Genomic DNA, 25,679 nt, shown 5'->3' with positions numbered 1-25,679 from the left:
TTAGGATCTTCTCAGTTCTTAATCCCGTTCCGACTTTGTTGGGCGATGCCTATGTCTCTTTGCATCTGAGGAACGCAAAGGGTGGAGGAGTTATTGTCTGCTGTCTACCTCTGCTATACAAGTGGTTTATTTCGCACTTGCCGCAGACAGTTGCTTTCAAGGAGAACAAGGGATGTCTACGGTGGTCTCAGAGACTTATGTCTCTCACCAATGATGACATCACCTGGTATGATCGTGTGTACGATACCGTCCAGATCATCGACTATTATGGTGAATTCCCGAATGTGCCTCTTCTTGGCACATGTAGTGGGATTAGCTACAATCCTATTCTCGCACGACGTCAGCTTGGGTTCCCCCTAAAGGATAAACCTAATAACATTCTGTTAGAAGGTGTGTTCTTTCAGGAGGGTAAAGATCCCCAAGGCCTGAAAGCCAGATTTGTCCGTGCTTGGCGCAGTATTCACAAGAAGAGTAGGAATGAGTTAGGTCCGAAGAACTGCATTGCTTTGGAGCCATACACCTCTTGGGTCAGACAAAGAGCTGCCGTCTACTTGATGCCGTATGATCATCCGAGACCTACACCGTTGGATGTGGCTGGGCCTTCAACCCTCCCTACCCAACGTGTAGAGGAGTTGAGAGAAGAAGACCTTTCACGTGCCTGGATCCGTGAAAGAGAAGAATTGCTGCAGCAGCTCAAGGAGAAGGACGCTATGATTGAGTTCCTCGAGCACTGAGTGATTGACGACCCGAACGACACTTGGACTTCTCTGCTTCCTCAGTCATCCAAATTCTGGAAGAGGAGGTATGATCGAATTGCAAAGGAGAAAGCAGACATGGAAGCGGCCTATGAGAGAGAGATCAAGAAGCTGTGCACTTCTCGTCTTCCAGCATCCCGAGCTTCTAGGGATCCATAGGATGTTATTTGCCTTTTCTCTTTGTAATAATCAAAAACGCTGTACTTCTTTGTCTCAATATATTGAATGAAATATTTTCCATGAGTAATTAAAATGCTTTAACTATTCAAAATATTGCAAATAATACCCTAAGGGTTCCTTGAAAACAAAGCATCTGCACAAGCATTTCATGCATCATCTTTGCATAAACAGGTACTCCTTTTCTGGTCTTCTTGTCCTAACTGTGTTCTTCATTTATTTTGAAGACAAGCTGACTCACCGGTATTATACGCGAGTCTACTCTGCGAGAGTCATGGAGCAACTAGAACAAGAGAACCGAGAATTGAAGGAAGAGGTTGCCAGACTTGGCGCTTTGATGGAGCAACTCCTCGCTGCTCAGAATCAACCTGCTCCGACGCCTGCAATGCCTGCTCAGAGGATGGTTATCTCAGAAATAGCCACTTCGACTGTGCCAGTCAGCGCCCATGCGCCCAATGCTATGCCACCCGGTTTCCCTTGGGGAATGCCTCCAGGTTTTATGCCTGATCTGCCAGCTCCAACCTTTGCTCATATGCCGGCATCTAGCCCGGTCCCTGTTCCCGCTCCTCCTGTCGTGCATACCATGCCCAGGGTAGACGACACCATCTATCACTCCGAGCCGTCTGAGGGCACGGATGTTCATGAAAAGATGGACGCCATGAACGATCAATTCCTTGAGCTGAGAAAGGAATTGAGGACTCTTCGAGGAAAAGACCTATCCGACAAGTCTGTTGCCGAGTTGTGCTTAGTTCCCGGTGTGAAGATACCGATCAAATTCAAAGTGCCTGACTTTGAAAAATACAAGGGGAACACCTGTCCACTTGCTCACATGGTCATGTACGCCAGGAAGATGTCGACTCAGACAGATAATGATCAACTCCTGATTCATTATTTTCAAGACAGTCTATCCGGTGCGGCGCTCAGATGGTACATGGGCTTGGACAGCGCCAATATCAGATCCTTCAACGACCTTGGCGAAGCTTTCGTCAAGCAGTATAAGTACAACGTCGATATGGCGCCTGACCGAGATCAACTCAGGTCCATGTCGCAGAAGGACAAGGAATCTTTCAAAGAGTACGCCCAGAGGTGGCGAGAGCTGGCAGCTCAAATCACTCCACCGCTAGAAGAGAAGGAAATGACCAAGATCTTTCTGAAGACTCTTGGCTCATTCTATTATGAGCGGATGGTAGCAAGCGCTCCCTCTGATTTCACCGAGATGGTGAACATGGGGATGCGTCTCGAAGAAGGTGTCCGTGAAGGACGGTTGGCAAAGGATGATGGTTCTTCTTCTAAACGATATAGGGCGTTTAAGAGGAAAGAAGGGGAAGCCCACGCTGTGCAATCTCAGCCCAAACATAGAAGACCCTCTGTTCAGAGGAAGCCTGCACGTCGTGCCGGTCATCAGCACCAGGTGGCTCATATAGCACCTGTTTTTAAAGATAATGCTCAGCAATATCAACATCAACAATATCAGCATCAGCAGCAATATCAACAACCGCAGTACCAACAACAACAGCAACGTCCACAGCAACAGGCTTACCAGCCTCGTGGAAGTACAACCAATCAAGCTAACGTGAATTATGATAGGAAGAAGATCAGCTTCGATCCAATTCCTATGACATATGTAGAGCTTTATCCTTCCTTGTTGGAAAGGAAATTGGTTTCTCCCAGGGATCCTCCTGCCATTCCTGCGAATCCACAATGGTGGTATAAACCAGACCAGCATTGTGTCTACCATTCCGGTGCTCTGGGCCATAATGTAGAGAATTGCTACCCACTCAAGACTAAGGTTCAAGACCTTATGAGATCTGGGATTCTGAGCTTTGAAGATTCAGGCCCGAACGTCACCAAGAACCCATTGCCTGCACATGGGAAGTCTGTTAATATGATTCAGGAATGCCTTGGGAAGTACAAGGTCAGATATGTGAGCCATATCAGGCAGTCGTTCGTTGAATTACATCGGATGCTGTGTCAGTACAGCTACTTGGAGCATAACCACGACAAGTGCCGCGTCTGCTTGGTTAACCGTTTGGGTTGCGATCAAGTACGCAAAGAGCTTCAACAGTTGTTGAACGAAGGTACCATTGAGATTCTGCAGAATCGCAATATTGATAAAGCTGAACCTGAAGTAAACGTCATCTCACCAGTGTTCAAGTTACCCGAGCCTGTTGTTATTCGTTACAATAGCAACAAGCCGAAGGCTTCCCCTTCTTTGATCATTAAGCCTGCCGGCCCTGTGCCCTACTCATCTGATAAAGCTGTGCCATTCAGATACAATCCTGTTGCTGTGCAAGATGGGGTAGAAGTGCCTTTGCCGTCAACTTCCATAACCACTGTCGCTGATGTAAGTGGCTTGACCCGAAGTGGTCGTGTGTTTTCCGCACCTTCCAAAGCTCCTGTTACTTCTGATACTGTTGAGCGTCCGGTTGGGACCGCTGTGAATGTTCAGAATCCGGCACTTGATGTCGCCAAACCCTCCTCATCCGTACAAAAAACTCCTGTTTCTTCAGTTGGCCCGAGTGGCATTGTAGATGAAGAATCTGATGAGATGCTGAGGCTCATCAGAAAAAGTGAGTACAACATTGTAGACCAGCTTATATAAACGCCATCCAAGATTTCCATTCTTTCTCTCCTGCTGAATTCAGAACCCCATAGGGAGGCTCTGCAGAAAGTCTTGGATCTGGCGTATGTTGATCACGACGTCACCATCGAGCAATTTGATAGTATTGTTGCAAACATCACCGCTTGCAACACTTTGAGCTTTTGTGACGCTGATCTCCCTGAGGAGGGAAGAGACCACAACATGGCTTTACATATCTCCATGAATTGCAAATCTGATGCAATGTCCAATGTGTTGGTGGACACTGGATCTTCTCTTAATGTATTGCCAAAGGCCACACTCTCAAGATTGTCGTATCAAGGTCCTCCTATGAGGCAGAGTGGGGTTGTTGTGAAAGCATTTGATGGGTCGCGCAAGACCGTGATTGGGGAAGTTGATCTCCCAATCAAAATTGGACCAAGTGATTTCCAAGTTACTTTCCAAGTAATGGATATCCACCCATCTTATAGATGTCTATTAGGCAGACCATGGATTCACGAGGCTGGCGCAGTGACATCCACCCTACACCAAAAGCTGAAGTTTGTCAAAAACAAGAAACTGGTTGTAGTAGGGGGAGAAAAGGCTCTCCTGGTTAGCCATCTATCTTCTTTCTCGTACATTGACGCAGAGGATGAAGTTGGAACTCCATTCCAAGCTTTATCTATTGATGAACCAATCGAGAAGAAGTCTCCTTCATTCACTTCCTACCGTGATGCGAAGCTGGCCATCGAATGTGATGCAGTTGCTGGATTAGGGAAGGTGCTTGAACTTGAAGACAATAGATCCCGGGCTGGCATTGGCTACTGTTCTGGGGCATGTAATGAGCAAGGTTTGTTCACAAGTGGAGGATTCATCCATGCTGATCAACCTGAAGAAGAGGAAGCTGCTGCTATCTTGGAAGAGGATGCAGAGGACGTGAACAACTTCATTATTCCTGGTGGTGTCTGCCACAATTGGGTCGCTGTAGACGTTCCTACAGTCATCCATAGATCAGAGTAATTGTTCACTTTGTTTAAAACCCTTCTCCCATGCCAAAAGGAGAAGTGATGACATTGTTGGCAAAGCATATATACAATGATGTTTTCATTCAATTAATGCATTGTTAAACATTTGTTTTTCCTTTGTTTTCACTTTTTGCTTTTTTGCATGAAATCGGTGATCACAAAAAACCCATAAAAAAAAACAAGAATAAAAGCAAACATTTTTCATCTGCATAATGATTTGTTTGTTTAAATGCTAAAGTTTTTCATTAACCAAAATCATTATGCAGGTTGATCCTAAAACCCATTGAACATAATGATCCAACACCATCTCCCAATTTTGAATTCCCTGTATTTGAGGCAGAAGAAGATGACGTTGAAGGGATTCCTGATGAGATTACCCGTCTCCTTGAGCACGAAGAGAAGATCATTCAGCCGCATCTCGAAGACTTGGAAACAGTCAACTTGGGGTCTGAGGATTGTGTTCGTCTGGTGAAGATTGGGGCACTTCTTGAAGGGTCTGTCAAGGAAGATTTGATCAGTTTGCTACGAGAATATTCAGATATCTTTGCATGGTCATATGAAGACATGCCGGGTTTAGATACAGATATTGTGCAACATTTCCTGCCTTTAAAGCCTGAGTGCGTGCCTGTGAAGCAGAAGCTCAGAAGAACTCATCCAGATATGGCAGTGAAGATCAAAGAGGAAGTTCAGAAGCAAATTGATGCGGGGTTTCTGGTGACTTCTACATATCCTCAATGGGTGGCCAATATTGTGCCTGTTCCTAAAAAGGATGGAAAAGTCCGTATGTGCGTTGATTATAGAGATTTGAATAAGGCTAGCCCGAAAGATGATTTTCCTCTACCACACATTGATATGTTGGTAGACAATACAACCAAATTCAAAGTCTTTTCCTTTATGGACGGATTTTCCGGATATAATCAAATCAAGATGGCACCAGAGGATATGGAGAAGACAACATTCATCACACCTTGGGGAACATTCTGTTATCGAGTGATGCCCTTCGGTTTGAAGAACGCCGGAGCCACGTATCAATGAGCTATGACTACCTTATTTCATGATATGATGCACAAGGAGATAGAGGTCTATGTTGATGATATGATTGCTAAGTCCCGAACGGAAGTTGAACATGTTGAGCATTTGTTGAAGCTTTTTCAGCGTTTGAGGAAGTTCAAACTCCGCCTGAATCCGAACAAATGTACTTTTGGAGTCCGTTCCGGCAAGTTGTTGGGTTTTGTGGTAAGTGAAAGAGGTATTGAGGTTGATCCTGCAAAGGTCAAAGCAATACAAGAGATGCCTGCACCCAAAACTGAGAAGTAAGTCCGAGGTTTTCTTGGCCGCTTGAATTACATTTCCAGATTTATATCCCACATGATTGCCACATGTGCGCCAATATTCAAGCTCCTCCAGAAAGATCAGTCTCATGATTGGACCGAGGATTGCCAGAAAGCTTTCGACAGTATCAAAGAATATCTGTCTGAACCTCCGATCTTGTCTCCGCCTGTGGAAGGAAGACCTCTGATCATGTACTTGACAGTTCTTGAAGACTCGATGGGTTGTGTACTCGGTCAACAAGATGAATCAGGGAAGAAAGATTTTGCTATATACTACCTCAGCAAGAAGTTTACTGATTGTGAGTCTCGGTACTCTATGCTTGAGAAGACGTGCTGTGCTTTGGCTTGGGCTGCTAAGCGTTTGCGCCAGTACATGATAAATCATACAACTTGGTTGATATCCAGAATGGATCCAATTAAGTATATCTTCGAGAAGCCTGCTTTGACTGGGAGGATTGCCCGTTGGCAGATGTTGTTGTCTGAGTATGATATTGAGTATCGAGCTCAAAAAGCTATCAAAGGTAGTATCTTGGCTGACCATTTAGCGCACCAGCCGATTGAAGATCATCAGTCTGTTCAGTATGACTTCCCGGATGAGGAAATTCTGTATTTGAAGATGAAAGATTGCGATGAGCCTACACTTGATGAAGGTCCGGAACCTGGTTCCAGATGGACGATGGTGTTTGATGGCGCTGTTAATCAATATGGAAATGGAATTGGGGCAGTAACCATTACTCCTCAAGGTTCACACATTCCGTTTACAGCAAGGCTAACTTTCAAATGCACGAATAATATGGCGGAGTATGAAGCCTGTATTATGGGACTTGAAGAATGCATTGATTTGAGAATCAAGTATCTTGATGTCTATGGTGATTCGGCCCTGGTTGTCAATCAGATCAAGGGAGAATGGGAGACGAATCAACCTGGTCTCATCCCGTACAGAGATTACGCCAGGAGAATTTCAACATTCTTCACAGAAGTTGATTTTTATCACATTCCTCGAGAGGATAATCGGATGGCAGATGCTCTTGCTACGCTTGCTTCCATGATTGTGGTCAGATGGTGGAATGATGTCCCCAATATTACTGTGATGCGCTTGGACAGACCCGCTCACATATTTGCAATCGAAGAAGTGAAAGATGACAAGCCTTGGTATTTTGATATCAAGAATTTCTTCCAGAACCAGGTCTACCCGCCTGAGGCATCTGTGAAAGATAGGAAAACTTTGAGAAGGTTGTCAGGCAGTTTCTACCTCAGTGGTGAAGTGCTATACAAGAGAAATTTCGATATGGTTTTGCTCAGATGCGTGGATAGACACGAAGCAAACCTGTTGATGACTGAGGTCCATGAGGGTTCATTTGGTACTCACTCCAATGGGCATGCCATGGCTAAGAAGATGTTGAGAGCAGGCTACTATTGGCTGACAATGGAGTCTGACTGTTGCAAATATGTGAAGAAATGCCACAAGTGTCAAATTTAGGCGGATAAGATTCATATTCCTCCGACACTTCTGAATGTGATTTCATCACCATGGCCTTTCTCTATGTGGGGAATCGACATGATCGGCATGATTGAGCCGAAAGCGTCCAACGGACATCGGTTTATTCTCGTAGCAATTGATTACTTCACCAAATGGGTTGGAGCCGCTTCATATGCGAATGTAACCAGACAGGTGGTTGTGAAGTTTATCAAGAATCAGCTGATTTGTCGTTATGGTGTGCCAGAGAGGATCATTACTGATAATGGATCCAATCTGAATAATAAGATGATGGACGAGTTGTGCGCTGAATTCAAGATTGCACACCATAATTCCTCTCCCTACAGACCTAAGATGAATGGGGCTGTTGAAGCTGCTAATAAGAATATCAAGAGGATTATCCAGAAGATGACTGTCACGTACAAAGACTGGCATGAGATGCTGCCATTTGCTTTGCATGGATATCGTACGTCTGTACGCACTTCAACAGGGGCAACCCCTTTCTCTCTTGTTTACGGCATGGAAGCTGTTCTCCCAGTAGAGGTGGAGATCCCATCAATGAGAGTCTTGATGGAAGCCAAGTTGACTGATGCTGAATGGATTCAGAGTCGTTACGACCAACTGAATTTGATCAAAGAGAAGCGATTAACTGCCATGTGTCATGGTCAGTTATATCAGCAGAGAATGAAGAAAGCATTCGATAAGAAGGTCAAGCCTCGTGTGTTCCGAGAAGGTGACCTCGTGCTCAAGAAAGTTTTGTCTTTCGCGCCCGATTCCAGGGGCAAGTGGACTCCAAACTACGAGGGTCCATATGTTGTTAAGAGAGCCTTTTCAGGCGGAGCTTTGATGCTTACAACAATGGATGGGGAGGATTTCACTCGTCCCGTGAATTCAGATGCAATCAAGAGATACTTTGCCTAAAAAAAAGTATATGCAAATGAAAAACAGAATAGCTCGCTAAGTTGAAAACCCGAACGGGCGGCTTAGGCAAAAATGAGCGTCTCGGTGGAGAACCCGCAAGGGTAATCCAGGCAAAAATTAGAGACTTGAAAAAAAGAGAATATTTGCATCCCGCTAGATTGAGTACCTCACCCTGGGGCAATCTAGGCAAAAATTAGGGATTTGGCAAGTGACTGCATCCTGACAAGACTTTTTGTTCTACAGTCGTCATTTCGTCAGAAGATTCTCGATTCGTCGTCAACCGAAGCTTCGGATACATCGAGATTCAAATTGGTAGAGAAAGGATCATTATGTTCAATGCAGCCCTCTTCCAATATATATCACTGATTTCAAATTTGTACAGATCTATGGGGTCTTGCCATTTGCAGGCTACCATTCCATCAAGTCAATTTGAGCTTTTTATCCAATTATTTGCACTCTTATTTGTATTCAACAAATGTTTTACATGTTTTAAATTGATAAAATGTCATTGTTTTAAACAAATCAAATTTTTCAAAATTTGTTGTTTTAAACAAAGTGAATATTCACAAGGTTGAAAGGATACTCAAGAATATCTCAGTGCTCTCCCAAGGGTGGCATGATTTCCAACAGGTAAGACATTTGTTCATACTCCTGGTTTGGTTGTATCTTCTTTCTTCAAATCTTTGGTGGGGTTGTTCCTCAAACAGAGTTGTTGTTGGGGTTGTTCCCCAAGCAGAGTGTTGTTGAAGACTTCGTTTTCTCCAGCAGCAGTTTTCCCCAGCATGGGTGTTTCCTTGTGAGTTTCGGCGGTTGATTGGTTTGTCATCTTGGTGCCCCGTCACTTTCTCCAGTGGGTCGCCTGCCCCAGACTTTATTTGTCTCCTCAGCACAGTCACGAGTAGAGCTGTTATTGATATCCCCATCGGAGTCGCGAGCAGAGTTGTTGTCACTCTTCCCAGTGCAGTTGCCAGCGGAATTGTCTGTTTCCTCAGCACGATCGCTTTCTTTTTAAAGACTCGGTAAGTCAGCGGTTTGATACCCGGTACTTTACCTTTTCCCCGGCGAAGTCGTCTGCGGAATTGTTGCTATCTCTCCATCAGAGTTTTTCTCTTCAGCAGAGCAGGGTTTATTTTCCTACTCAGTGGTTGATTGGGTTGATATCCCAGTATTTCAACCATCTTTTCCTCAGTGTAGTCTGCAGAATGTTTGTTGTGGCAGCTTCGCCTGCTGAATGCTCCTTCGATCCCCAGTATGGTAGGATGATGGCTCTAGCATCCAGAGAATGGATTGATTTCCTGACTGTTTGTGATCCCCAGTAGAGTGGCTTATATTGCAGAATCTACTTGTTGTGATCAGTTTGCTATGTGTATTCTCCCCAAGTAGAGTGGTTTGTTGCAGAATCTACTTGTGTGGTACATTCTCCCTCAGTGGGTTGTTCCCCAGCGGAGTTATGTGGAGTTTGCTTCTACAGCAGTTTGTGTTTGTACAACGCACTTTTTTGTTTCTCAGTTGACACTGGGATCCCCGGCAGATACTTTGGGACTTCTCTTGTTCCCCTACAGATTTGTCTTGGTGGCTGCTTTGCCCGTTGTGACTTTCTGTACCTGGATTGGGTTGTTTCCTGATATCTCTGATCCTCTGCTTCTCCAGCAGTACCCGCAGATCTTTGCTTTACAGCATGTAGATCTCCGCAGATTGACTTTCCAGTTGGTTTTCCCCTGGAAGTATAATACCGGGCGTTTAGTTCCTGGACCTGTTTGTGTTAGAACTGTCTGTTTTGTCAGCATTCATCAAACATAAATCACGCATATTCATGCATACTCATAAACATTCAGATATTCATGTTGCATTTTTCGCCATATATCTTTTGTTTGTCGTGTCTCCTGCAACGGGTGATATAGATCTCCCCTAGCAGATGTCGAGTGTAAAAATCTCTCCATATAGAGTCAGCCCCATAAGCAGAAAGTGTTGGTCTTTCCTTCTGCAGTTCCCCACTGAGATATATCCTCGTGGATGACGGTTTCTTCCGTTTCCTCCCAACACATATATTGGGATGGATTTTCCTATTTGAGTTACATCCTCATTAGGACATGTCTTGATTCAGTCCGTCTTTTCGGATTATTCCCGATTTGGCTATTTGTCAAATGTCTTGTGCTTCCCAGTGGGTTGTTCCCCAGCGGAGTAGTTTTGGGCCTCTACCCTCATACCGGTAGTTATAAGTCCTATTTTTCCTGGCTCTCTTGGCAGAATTTGTGGTTACACACCTTTTATTCCCCAACCAGAGTTGTTGGTTTTCTACCCAGTAACCGGTAGTTATAAACCCTGTTTTCTCCATTTGCAGAGTTAACTTTGTTGCTCATCCCAACCGATGACAGTTACTCTTCTGTGGTTTTCTATCCAATTTCTTTTGGTAGATGTAATCCCCTCTTTGTGGTTTATCTTCATCTAATGTTTGATGTTGATTTTTTTTCCTTCGCTTGGATAAGTTGCTCAGATAAGCACTTATATCCCCAGCAAGTCTTTTGTGGATAATTGCCGTATGCTAGCAATTTTATCCCTAGCGGGTCCTTTCACCTTTTGTCAGTGATTGTGTTCCCCGGATCATTGATTGTCATCAATGCATCCCAGTGAGTCTTCTTTCATTTACCCCCTTTGTTGGTAATGTCTGTTGCTCCCTTTGACTGGTCATCATTATATACCTAGTTTGGTATCCCGATGCCTTTCTTTTCGGTTGATTTATCCTTTATTAACCCAGTAACCGGTTGTCTCCATGCGAGTATACTATTCACGGTCTACCGGTAATGAATAATATATCTCATGCACTCTTCAGTCGAAGCCTTTTGTGTTTTCTTTGTTGAGTAAGATTCGTTATTTCCCTTTACGGAGTCGAATATTCTTGTTGCTGGATAATTGCCGGATGCTTGCAATTTATCCCTTTGAGTTGTCTTTCGTTTACCCGGATGCTTGGTATCGATTGTCTCTCTTTTTGGTTAGTCACCTATGATATACTTCGGTATCTCTGGTGTCTTTTCCTTTCGAGTATATTATTCACGGTCTGCCGGTAATGAATAATATGTCTCATGCGCTCTTTGGTTGGAGTCCTTTGTTGATCTTCCCCAGTCGAGTAAGATTCGAATTCTTTGTAGAATCGAATGTCCATCCTTTAACCAGTTTGTGTTTTGGATGATGTGTGTTTTGGCATATATACCAACTCACGTTTTCGGTAGATCACCTATTATATACCTCGGTATCTCTGGTGTTTCTTACCATGCAAATTTATTATCTACGTTCTGACGGTAATAGATAATAAATCTCATGCGAGTATTCTTATCCACGGTCTGCCGGTAATGGATATTATATCTCATGCGCTCTTTGGGTTTGTGTCCCCAGTGGAGTAAGGTTCATTTTCCCGTTGTGGATTCGAATGTCCATCCTGTAAGTCGATTTGCTTTTTCAAGCCCTCCTTTCGGATGATGAGTGTTTTGGCATATATACCAATTCACGCCTCGGTCGGTCACCTATTATATACCTCGGTATCCCTGGTGTTCCTTCCTTTCTGCTCCCTATTATGACCTCGGTCCCCTGCGGAGTCAGATTTTCCTGAGTTTATGTACCTGTTCCAGGTCTTTCTCAGATGTTTGGTTGATTGATATCTCTCACCCTTATACCGGTCGTAGATATTCATTCTTCCTGAGTTTGTTACCCTTATACCGGTAACACCTCATTGTTTGGTGCTTCCTCAATGAAGTTTTCCTGTTGCTTCTCCCCCAGGAGTCAGCTTGTGTCTCTCCAATGGATTTATTTTCCTTTGGAATTCTTTTCCCCAGTGTGAGTCCTTCACTCCACAGTGAGGCCTCCAGTCTGATTTCTGTTCTTCTAATCAAAGTCGTGTCTTGTTCGCGCTGTGTCAGTTTTGTTTATCCCCAACAAGAGTTTTGTTAGAGTCTCTATTCCTAGTGAGTGTATTACTCCGATGGATCGTCTTTTCTTCTGTGTGAACCATATTCCCCACATAATTTGTGTCTTTTGCATGCATACATTTGCATCATGAGGTCTCTTAGGGACCAAAATTTGTCTCATTACTGTTATTTAAGCCCATTCTACCGCGTCGAGATGAAGATTTCTAAACTTCACTTCTCCGGCTAGAATGACCTTAAATAGGGGCATCTGTAAGACCCCAATTTTGTCCCTAAGATCCCTCATGGCCCATATCATATCATACCATGGCCTCAAGGATCATTGCATGCCCTAGCTTCCCTCCTAGTGGGTGGGTCACCTTGTGAGTGTGGTTCTTGATCACCAAGCATGTTTTGCATTTGTATATCATTGCTTTTCATTTGTTTACTAACCAAAAGTACAAAAATATTGTCATCTAACCATGTTACTTGCAGCTGAAGCAATCTACAGTCAAACAGCCAAATCAGTCATTAAACAGTGGATGGTGGCCATTCTTGAAGAATTTGGGCACCATGATCAATCATCAAGAGTTCACATGAGTTGTGACATCATTTTGGATCAAGATATCAAGTGTTAGGGGCTTGGAATTCATCAGAACATGGTTCAGTCAAGCAAAACCCTAGCAAAGTCAACTGAAGTCAACCTTGGTCAACTGTGCATTTAATCAGTGATTTGATGCTGGGAATTGGTCTGAGAGGTCTCATTCATGTCCATATAAGCCTCATACAACATGTCAAGCATCCACAATGAAGAATTTGAAGTCAAACAAGAAATTTCCCAAAATAGAAAGTTGACCTGTAATTGGAATTTGCCAAAAATGGAAACTTCTTCTCCTCAAAATTACATCATCATACAAACTTCAAATGAATTTTTTCCCAACATGAAAGTTGAAGATCTTGTTCTCCCATTTCCAAAAAGTCCAAGAACACTCAATTACCATTTATGGTTGGCAAGTTATGATTAAATCTTTCTCAAACATTTTTGAACTTCAAAAGGCCATATATTCCAAACCATTTGGCCAAATTGGGTGGGGTTTTTTGCTACAAGTCATATTTGATGCCCTCTTTCCAAATATGTCATCATAATTCACCAAAAGTTCACCAATCAAAATGGCATTTTTAAGGTGGTTTGAATTAATTCAAGTGAGGTGAAAAGTTGACTTTCAAAATTAAGCATTTCCAACAATTTTTACCACTTGCCAAAGTTCTGAAATCATGTTTTGAGTTTGCCCAAAGCCCAATTCGTGCATGTACATGCACCTCCATGCAATTTGTTTGATTTTTAGCAAAAAGTCCAAAACACTTCATTTAAGTTAACACTTCCATTAACCAACTAAAACACATGCTAAACAGACTATATATACTGCATTTTCTGCTGAACAAAAGCCCTAGCAGCCACAACTCTCACAAACAGACCAAAACTCTCTTGCTCTCAAAAACATCCATTTCTTCATTTTGAAAATTCTGCTGAAAACCTCAAAGAACTCGTGCATTGCTTGTTGGTGCCATCACATACAAACCATTTGGAACCATTTGCCAGCCTCACATCTCAACTGTAAAGCCTTTTTCATGGACTGTTTTGAAGAAGCTCTCCCATGGCAGATTTCGATTTGAGCAAAACCCAAGGTAGCTGAGCCAAATTCCTTCACTCATTCATCATCTGGAAGCTTGTAGAGCACCTGTTTCAGCTTTACACAACCAAACAATTACTGCATCACCACTGCACTTCAAACCAAGTGAGTTTTCGAATCTCTCTATTTGCCAAATCGTGTTATACTCTAGATAGATCTTACTTTGCTGATTCTATTGAACTTTAAATCATTGAAAATGGTTGAGTATTTAGAAAGTTATGTTGACATGAAGATTGATGTTCATTGTTGTTTATGCATGATTCTCCCTAGTTAGCATGATTTAATGTTAATGGCTGTTGGAATGTTGATGTATGTTGTTAGATGTATCGATTGGTCTGTTTGTTTTCAAAAACTGGAACCAAAATTTTTCACGATTGTTGAAGAATATGAATGCTGTTACTGTAGCTCGAAACCCTAGTTCTTCATAAACCCAGAATTCATGATTTGAACGCGTTTGCATGATTGTGCCCTGTACCATTGCCATGCACGAATGGCTGAGTGACACGCTTCCTGGTTGTACGCTGCGTTTCATTAACATGAACGCATATTTACAATAATGCCACCGGTCCCTTATTTAATTCATTAAACCATTGTATTTCTTCAATATTTATTTCATTTTGATTGCCAACTTCAAAAAATCATAGAGCACTCTTTTTTAATCTAAAATTCATGGGACTTTTTGCAAAATGCTCTGTATGATCTCTAGTTTTTTATCATGTTTTTTCCAGATTTTTTGCATGAATGGATTTTTAATTGTGCTAGGGTTTGTGACATGTGCTCATTTCATGTATGTTTTACCAAATCAATCGTGAAATGATGATGCTTTATCCAATGCCTTTGAATTTTTTTGTGCTTAAACTAGACACATTCATGGTGATTTTGGTGTAGAGTTTGTGAATTTATCATTGTTGGTTTGTGAGTTATGATTTTTTGAATTAGGGTGTGACAATTTGTGTCACACCATTGATGTCCCACTTCTTGATTTTTAATACCATGGTTCTTGAACTCAAATTGGTTTGAATTTTTGCATGAATGTGCTTATGGATGTCTAGTTTACATGTGAATTTTCTTGGAATTATTGATGGCATTTCCTAATTGTTTGGGATTTTCTCCCCTGTTTGGTCATATGTTGACTTTTTGTGACACATGTTCTCATATTGTTTGTGAAATTCTCATACTTAATTGAATGAACTTGAAATTTGACATGTGATTAGTAGACATCTTAAACTTTGCCATGGTTTTGATCCCATTCATTTCTCATATGTTGTCACTGATTTATGATTTATTGAAGTTGGTACATGTTTGGTTGACTTCTTTGAGCATGCTTAAACTTGTTTTGACTTTCTGATTTTCATTGACCAACTTCCCTTTGTCCAAATGAGCTGAAATTTGGTATGCATATCATGTTATGGTTGATGTTTGATCATGAATTATTTGATGATTTATTGAAATGTTTATGATTGGTTTTGAGTTAAGTCTTGCTGTTGACTTCTATGAGCTTCTATATGCCATGCTTTGACCTAATTTGTTCATGAAATGATGATGATGATTGATATGAACATGAAACCAATTGAGTTTGCTTCTTGATTGTTTGAACTTGATTTTGATTGAATTTCACTTGCTGTTTTGACTTTCTTATCTCTTTTTGACCCTAGGCTTGTCCTAGTGGTCATGTTGCTCATGTTTAAGTTTGTTGTTTCAGGTTAAGCAACAAATGCTCCAAAAAGATCATTACAAATTGATTGAGCTTGATTTGATTATCATGACTAACTTGTTTGTTTTGTAGGTTGCTTGGCTCACATGCTTTGAGCCTTGTGCATTGCACAATTAACTGATTGTGTTAACTGTTGATCTCTATCTCATTTTGATTTGACTTTGAGTTGTGTACTGATTCTGTTTGACTGGTTTCAGGTACCCTTAGTTGCTTAGTTATTTAAGAACTTGCTTTGCTTTGCTTAATAGCAATTTGCATTGAGGTATAACTTCTTATCTTCATGTAGTCTGGAAGACCTGGCCTGTTACTTGGCCAGGCAACTGTCTGAAGTCCTCCTTAAGAGGCAATGCTTGTGTGTGTTTACATTTGTCCCAAGCAGGAAAAGTCCTTTGAATAAGGCAATTGGTGGAATCCAAGAGATATCCAACCTATCTCCTACTATTCTGTGAGTCACTCACATTGCTCACACTACTTGTGTTTGATGCATAGTGAGTAAAAAACCCAAGATCTATCGAGTCTAACTTGTGGAGAGAGTTCCTACTTTCTGAACTCCCACACCTTCTGATATTCAATACTCTCCCTGACCAGGGATAAGAGCAATGAGGCACACCCCTCATATCCTTTCATCTGCTTCACCTTAGCCCTCAATGGCAAGGTTAAGAGCACCATTAACCCTATTCCAGTTGGCTTCAATGCCTAACCCTTTGTGTGAGCCTGATTGTTTGGTTATAGTGTGTGCTGAATGACTTCAATTGATTGATTGCTCACTTCATATACACATGTTTGCTTGTATGCTTTGTGCATTTATCATCATTAATTGCTCATTAGTGCATGATCGTCTCATCTGTCTTTATGACATATCTTTGTTGTTTGCCCATTGAGGACAATTGTAAGACCATCATTTGGCCATTGTTCCTATGATATGGAAGTGAGTATAAGACCATCTCATTGGCCACTCATCTTCTCTTTGCTTGATGCATTTGCATTTGTTGTATGTGAGGATGCAATTGTAAGTCCCTGCAAGTTGGCATTTGCTTTCCTATGATCATATGTTGGATATTGGTATAAGTCCAGACAGATTGGCATCCGGTATCCAATTTTCGTTTTGTTTTAGGAGATTGGAATAAGTCCATCTATTGGCTTCCGGTATCCTTGTTTCTTTGTTTAGGAGATTGGTGTAAATCCATCTATTGGTATCCGGTATCCGCTTTTGTTTATGAGATTGGAGTAAGACCATTGAGTGGCATCCGGTATCATTTGTTTGATTATTTTGTTATTACCCATTTCCTATTCCAAAGGACACACTTGAATCATCTTCTATATGATTTCAAGAGGTGAACCTTCTAAGAAGTTTTACAATCCATCTTCATCCATTCATTCCCATTATGTCCTAAACCTTTTCACACATTACTTTCAAACTTGAGATAGATATTGTGCAAACATCTTCATGCTTTCAAATTAAAAATCTGGACCCCAAGTCCTTGACTTTTTTTCAAACTCCATTTCATAATACTTCTTTGAATTAATCTTAACCCTACTTTGACTCTACTTTCATGGATACTCATAATCAATTAATTCCACCCATTCAATTGTTTTGTGGCTTTGTCCATTCTTGCTAAGTTTTCATACATGAGCTATAGGTTTGATTTATCCTAGTTGGTTGATGTCAATCTCACCTATTTGTCCTTAGTTGATTGAATTATAAGTCTTCCTTGCTTATTATAGGGTTAACCCCTCACTAGCAAGTTGAAGCTGTTCTCACATGGTGGACTCGTTGTTTGTATAAGGTTGAGTTTTCTCCCGTGGATAACTTAAGACCTTAGGGCTTGTGTTTAAAATTGAATCCACTAACTTTTGGAAATCTTTTAGCCGAACTACGGCGTTTTGATCCTTACCTTTGATGGAAGGTACGTAGGCAACGGGTTCATCCGTTCGAACACAAAAATAACTAAATTGCATATTCTTTTCTCATCATCCCAATCATGTTTGCACAATAAATATTTCATAACAAATAACAATCTTATACAACAAGTGTGAAAAGGGCTCCCTAGGAGTACCTAGGACGTAGTGGGTGCCTAACACCTTCCCATTGCGTAATTTACACCTTACCCAGACTCTCTGATCTTTTCATTAGTTTTCTATGTGTAAAACTTCTTAGGCTTTTGTTCGCTTTTTAGCCAGTCCTTTGGATAAATAAAAGTGCGGTGGCGACTCGAATTCATTGTATGCTTTGCTTATGGTTTAATCAATAAATCATATAGCGACGAATACACCGCTACAAGATGCATACATGTTTTCTACTTGGATTATTATGTTTTATTTAAATATTCATTTAAAACTTGAGTAAGTGTTGTGTTGGAAAATGATTGACGAATCGGATTCCCTAGGATAAGTATCACCATACATTAATTGTTTATTATTTATTACTGTGCATGCGACTCCTTATACGCCTTGTGACCTTTAACGGTCGACACACCAGCGGCTGTACAACTGCTTTGGTTGGAAGCATTCAATAACATGACCTTGTGGATTCATGGGCGAAATGTTAAGTGGGCTTCGAGCCCATTCGTTTTTTTATTTATTTTTTGTGGTAGCGTTCTTTGACATGAGAAGTCATGGGCCTTAGGGCCCATTCCGAGTCCTCCCAATCCAAACTTTTGTTGGACCCTGGCAGTATGATTTAAGGTTTTTACCCCCCTGTTTTCCTTCCATACCCCAACTTATATTTTATTTAATTTTAATTTTTATTCAAAGTTTTATTTAAACATTAGAATAACGTAATGATTATAATTTAATATAGTAGAAAAATATTTTATCAACACAAGTTTGATTATTATCGTTATATCCTATTTTATTTATTTATGGCGTTAGATTATTATAGTCAAATAAATGGATGATAATTGTTCCTGAGATGAATCTACCTTGGTCCAACCCTAAATAATTTTCCTCAAAACATATTAATCCTAATAACTTCAAATTAATATACTCTTGAAAGCTCTTTAAATTAATGTTGAATGAAAAGGAGAATAGTAAGCTTCCGCTTCACTATCTCCCGACTATTCGAATAATTGGCGTACGCCATATTGCTCGGATTTTCGTCATTCAATTAAAACCCTAAAAACTCTATAAAATTAAAATCACTTCCTCAAGTTAATTATAAATCCTAAAAGTTTCATTATATAAATTAATTTTGAATGAAAAGGAGAATAGTAAGCTTCCGCTTCACTATCTCTCGACTATTCGAATAATTGGCGTACGCCATATTGCTCGGATTTTCGTCATTCAATTAAAACCCTAAAAACTCTATAAAATTAAAATCACTTCCTCAAGTTAATTATAAATCCTAAAAGTTTCATTATCTAAATTAATTTTGAATGAAAAGGAGAATAGTAAGCCTCCGCTTCACTATCTCTCGACTATTCGAATAATTGGCGTACGCCATATTGCTCGGATTTTCATCATTCAATTAAAACCGTAAAAACTCCATAAAATTAAAATCACTCCCCCGAATTAATTATAAATTCTAAAAGCTTTATTTTAATAATTAATCTTTGAATGAAAAGGAGAATAGTGAGCATCCGCTTCATTATCTCTTGATTATTCGAATAATTGGCGTACGCCATATTGCTCGGATTTTCGTCATTCAATTAAAACCTTAATAATCATACAAAATACAAATCATCTTTTTAAATTAAGGTAATACTCAAAATATATCTTTTTTATAAACTTGGGATGAAAAAGATATAGGAAGCGTTCGCTTCACTATTTCTTAAGCACTTGAATAATTGGTGTACGCCATATTGCTCAAGTTCTTGTCACCCGATTAAACCTTAATCATACAATTTCAAATAAGTTTTTCAAATCAAATATAAGTATTAAATTCAAATTATCTTAAGACCATGATTATACACATTCAAATCACATCTTCTAAATCAACTACAAATCCTAAGTCATAAATTCTAAATTTTAGATAATAAGAGGATGGGAGGCGTTCGCCTCACCATCTTTCAATTATTCGAATAATTGGCGTACGCCACATTGCTCGAGTTTTAGTCATCCAATCAAAACCACAATCGAATAAATTCAAATCATCTTTTATATCAAATACAACATTTAAAAACATTTCTTTTTAAATTAAACTTCAGATGATAAAAGATGGGAGGCGTTCGCCTCACCATCTCTCGATTGTTTGAATAATTGGCGCTTGCCATATTGCACGAATCATCGACTTCCGATTAATACATTTTAAATAAACTTGGATAAAAGAATAAGTGGCGTACGCCTCATTATTCTTTGAATAAGCAAGTAGGAGGCGTACGCCTCACTACCGTGCATATTCAACATCCACGAACAAACCTTCAAAATAATTCAAACGAAAAAGGAGTATAAGGCGTTCGCCTTATTATTCCTCGAAAGAATTGGACGATTGGTGTGCACCACATTGCTTAATCTTTCGTCGTTATTCAAAACACCTTAACAAATCAAACTAACTTCTCGCCCCCGCGCAATCGAAACCAAAAACATCAAACTCATCAATTCAACTTGTCATCCTCGCATGACCAAAATTATTTTCAAAAGAACACTGTTAATCCTTTCTAATGCGCACAACAAACCAACGCTTAAGCCTCCGCCGAGAGTAGACAAGCCAGCGTTTAGCCTTTAGGACGCGATCTACACAGTCGTTCATTAAAAGACACCAACAAAACCGTAGTTCCCCGAACTACAAATGCTCTGATTTCCTTATTGCACCATAAGGATACGTAGGCAGGAGATTGTTGTATCTTCGCGAGAACACTAATAAAAAACCTCCCATTTCCCCCTCCTGAGATCTTCACCCATATCTATCATCAATTCTAATTACTCGAAGAAAGCTAATAACATTTAACTAAGATTCAAATAGCAAATTAGACTAAAAGGTTCCCGTTGAGTACAACGGACGTGAGGGGTGCTAACACCTTCCCCTTGCATAATCGACTCCCGAACCCGAATATGGTTGCGACGGCCATCATTCTATTTTCTAAAAAGGTTTTATCGATATTTTCCTATTTCTTCATCAGGATAAATAAAGTTCAGTGGAACTCTGTTCGAACATAAATATTTCCGCGACCATCGCGAGGAATCGTATTTTTCGAGATGCAACAGATGGCGACTCTATTGGGGATCCTGCTCCAAGCAAGAGAGAGTCTAGCCTAGTTTAGTCTGATTTTGCTATGATTGTTAGAAGATATTATTTTATTCCATGTTGCCTATCTATATCTTATTATGATTATTTGTATTGTATGTCTTGATACTTTGATATGGGACTTGGTGTATGCTGTGAGATAAGCTTCATACCCGAGCTTCGAGAAAAACTTAGAACCCGGAGTTGTGTAGTATTGAACCGAGGGGTGTACACCTCATTGGGACAATACGAAGACTCCACCTAGAGTAGATCTGTTTGGGGTTTCCATCACAATATGGCTAGCCCATTATTGTGGGGAGGTTCTAAATAGGATCCGTGACTCTAGGGACCTCGCCTTAAACCCAAGTTTTGTTTTCATAACTGGTGATTGTGTAGTATTGAACCGAAGGGTCTACACCCTGTTCGAACAATACGAGAATCCCACTTAGATTAGATCAGTTCAGAACTCCCGTCACGATGTGGCCAGCCCACCATTGCGAGGAAGTTTTGAACATGATCCGTGAGTCTAAGTTCCTTCCTTGAAAACATAACTTTAGAACCTACCTTTGGGGAATTTCTTGTGATCAGAGAAACCCATACTTCTTCCTATTATCCTGATGTACCCAACGTGTAGATGATCTTGAGTATTTGTATTCCTTTGCGAAAAACATGGCAGAATATCATGCATTTGCACATCATCAACATGCATTTCATATCATTGTTCAGAAATAAAAAAACTCACACCATATTCTACCCTTTGTCCAGTAACATTGACTACTCGACACCGGCACGAGACACGCCACAACTACAAGATGACACTTGAACAACTTGAAGCAAACCAAGTTTCGATGAGGACCGACATTGACTCCATGCAGGAAAAGATGGATCGTTTGCTTGAGACCATGTTACTCTTGGCCCAGAAGGAAAAAGATGCTGAGACCAGTGCTGAAGCCAGGGAAGTTGTTGCTCAGTTTAGATCGCCATCACTTAGCATCCCTGGAGTAATTGAACTTGATGGTAACCCCGCCCAACCTGGAGGAGGGTCGATCCCTATTCCGATCCCCATGGTCAACATGAACCCCCACGAGCATTCCGCCATATTTGCTCGACATGGATCCATGATGGGTGATGAAGATCCGTATGACGCTTTCTTCATACCACAACCCGTCAAACCTGTTGTTGGAGGTCTCCCAAACCCAGCTGTTGAGAGACTTCATGCTCTTGAAGAGAAGTTTAAGTCCTTGGAGGTTCACACTACTCCCGGTTTGGACGTTGTTGATATGTGCTTGGTACCAGGTCTGGTGATTCCCCTGAAATTCAAAGTCCCGGACTTTGACAAATACAAAGGGATCAGCTGCCCTAGAACTCACCTCAAAGCCTACTGTCGCAAAATGGTTGCCCACATCAGTAATGATCAACTCTTGATTCATTACTTCCAAGATAGCCTCAGTAGAGCATCCTTGGAGTGGTACATGCAACTAGAGAGAGGTCAGGTCCAATCATGGAGAGATCTGGTTGAAGCCTTTCTAAGGCATTATCAGTACAACACTGATCTAGCACCCAATCGCACACAACTGCAAGACATGACTCAACGCAATAACGAGTCATTCAAGGAATACGCTCAGCGGTGGAGAGAGCTTGCAGCTCGTGTCCAACCTCCTCTCCTTGATAAGGAGCTGATTGATATGTTTATGGGAACTCTGCATACCCAGTACATGGAGAAGATGGTAGGATCCAATTTCCTTACTTTTGCTGAGGTTGTCTCAGTGGGAGAACATATTGAGAGCCAGATCAAGAAGGGAAAGTTATCCTGCGCCGCTAACGCTTCAAGTGGGATGAAAAAACCTTATCCCAGTCTCCCAAAGAAGCCATAAGGGCAGACCAATGCCATAATGGGATGGGGAGGATATATGACACGTCCATATGCTCCTATACCTTATCATCAGGTTGCCGCTGTCATCCCAACACTGTATCAGCCACCACATCAGCAACCCTATCAACAACAATATCATCAGCCGTATCAACAGTCAGCTTACCAACATCAACATCAGAATCAACAGCAACGTGCTCCGCAACCACGTCAACCTAACCAGCAGAGGCCAAAGAAGCCAGAGAGACATATTAATCCGCTTCCAATGCCATACAATCAAATACTTCCATACTTGATCAAGAGAGGGTTGATAGTGCCAAAGGAGCTAAAACCAGTAAGTCATCCATATCCATCAGGCTTGGACGCCAACGCCCGATGTGACTTCCATGTTGGGGCACAGGGACATTCAAATGAAGGCTGCAAAGTGCTTAAGAGCAAAGTACAAACCCTACTTGATTCCAAGATGTTCTCATTTGCACCTCGAAGCTTGCAAATCAGTAATACTGCTTCGCCTAGCTGTGCGGGTCCATCAGTCCAAACGGTGGAGGAGATTTCCGAGAATAGGTCTGAAGATGATTATCGTACTAGTCTCGATGACGAGAAATACCACTACTCTGAAGAAGGCTAGCCCAACAGTGAACCAGGCACGGGAGAGATTCCTCTGCACTGGCAACCATTTGGTTATTCCTCGCATTTCATTTGTATTTTTCTTTGCATGTTAAGTACTTATCTGTTTTCAAGTATTGATGATTTCCTTTAATGGTAATATTAATGAAATAATTATGCATGTTTTGAACGAATCCTTTCGCATTCACTCATCTTTTCCATTGATATAAAAAATATTTCTCCCATTCACTTATCAAACTGTTGTTTTAGCAAAGATTGAAGGGAGAATGACGAAAACAAAATACTCATAATTGCTAATTGAATGCTTTCGGATAAAATCCTGCTAATGATGTACAAGCATTGTTTCAAATCCCCAAACACTGGAGAGATAAGGAGTTAATCCCTAGTCAACCACCTCGAGCCTAGAAGTAGGAGTTTCTTTCGGAAGTACAAATCCTTACATTTTACCTGGGGCAAGGTAGTGTTCAGTTAATTTGACTATGCATTCAAATTACAAGACGAGACATCCCGTATGAGGATCAACCACATTGCTCGATCTTTCGTCGTTCTTCAAAACACCTTAACAAATTAAACTAACTTCTCGCCCCCGCGCGATCGAAACCAAAAACATCAAACTCATCAATTCAACTTGTCATTCCCGAATGACCAAAATTCTTTTCAAAAGAACACTGTTAATCCTTTCTAATGCGCACAAAAAACCAACGCTTAAGCCTCCGCCGAGAGTAGACAAGCCAGCGTTTAGCCTTTAGGACGCGATCTACACAGTCGTTGGACTTCTGAACCTTCTGCTGGAACTGGAGAAATTCATGTTGGACTTCTGAAGACCATTGAGGAAATCAAGGTCTATAATGCGATAGACAATGAGCGTCTGGACAAACAGGACATTATGTTTCAGTTGATTCTCTTCAGGCTTCCTCCTCCTCCTCCTCAGAACCCCTAGCCTTTTTTAGCTTATTCAAACTTGAAATTCTAGCTATCAGACTTTCGATGTCACACGGGTTGTTATGACATCTAATTCTGCACAGACAAGAATTATGCAGAACTTAAAAGTAAGTGCAGTAAATAACACAAGTAATTGTTTACCCAGTTCAGTCCAACATGACCTACGTCTGGGGGCTACCAAGCCAGGGAGGAAATCCACTATCAGTAGTATTAATTCAAAGCTAAACTCACCCGTTTACAACTCTTGACTTAATCCCTACCCAATGCAATTTCAATCTTACTCTCAGATCAGAGCTCCTACTCACTCCCCCTCAATCACCTCAGTGATTACTACCTTTAATCAATATTAAAGACAATTTTGAAGTCACACTTCAAACAACTCTTGATTGTGCTTAACAGCTTTAATCAAGATACACAGCACTCACGCTTAAAAGCTTAGAGTGACACAACACTTACAACTCAATGAACACCCTACACCAAAGCAATCATCTACGAGATAACAACTTGGTTTACAAGATATGACTAATACAAGACTCACAAAAATACAGTAGTGAAGTATGATGGACACACTAAATCTTCACGCCTCAAAATCCCCAGTTCTGAATGAAGGAACGACTTCCTTTTATATTGCAGTACTTGGGCTTTGCACTTGTATTCTCCTAAATTTAAGGTCACGCGAGTTCCCTTAAATTCCACATCTAGGTTACTAACAAATAGGCTATTTGTTAGGTTCATTAAATGTAGCTTGGTTGTTGATTTCCTGGATTTTCTCTCAGCTGTTGAATCCCTGAAGAATAGCCCGAGAAAAAGCTGAAACAGAAAAACTAAACAACCCACAATCTAGCATATGCTGTCAGGAATGAATGTCACAACATTCAGCTTGACATCAAGGATCATATGCTAAGTCTGTTTTTCCTGAAAACAGACTGTACAAGTTTGCTGAATTGTACAGGACCAAACTGTCCATTCTACAGTAGCAGCTTACATTAATACATGTCAAAGCATCCAATTTGACATTTACACATTTAGCCTTAGGTCAGTTCTGTTATCCTTTTGAAGAACAGACTGAGAAACATACTAAAGTGTAGCAGAACACCAATCTGTCTATTGTTCAGTATATGCTGTCAATGATGAATGTCATAACATCCAGTTTGACATTCAGATAGTAGGCCTTATGCCAGGTCTGGTATTTCCTTGATAACCAGACTGGAAATGAATACTGAGCTTTAATAGAACACCAACTGTTCTATTCCTCAGTATCTGCAGACAGGGATGAATGTCACCACATCCAATTTGACATTCAATAAATCCTGTATTAGCTAATCCTGTAGTAAGCTACTCAAGTATGTCATGACATTAGTCAAGACATCAGAGTACAATTAGATATTCTAACCTACAATGCAGTTACACAAACACCTTCACAACATGTCATGACATCAGTCAAGACATTAGAATCCAGCTAGTGTTTTACCATACAATGCAGCCAATTAAACACCTACAAAACTTTTGCTTAA

The sequence above is a fragment of the Lathyrus oleraceus genome, chromosome 7, assembly GCF_024323335.1.
Source record: "Lathyrus oleraceus cultivar Zhongwan6 chromosome 7, CAAS_Psat_ZW6_1.0, whole genome shotgun sequence".
In the NCBI taxonomy this organism is placed as follows: Eukaryota; Viridiplantae; Streptophyta; class Magnoliopsida; order Fabales; family Fabaceae; genus Lathyrus; species Lathyrus oleraceus.
The sequence above is the reverse complement of the archived record's forward strand: the minus strand, read 5'-3'. Positions refer to the sequence as shown.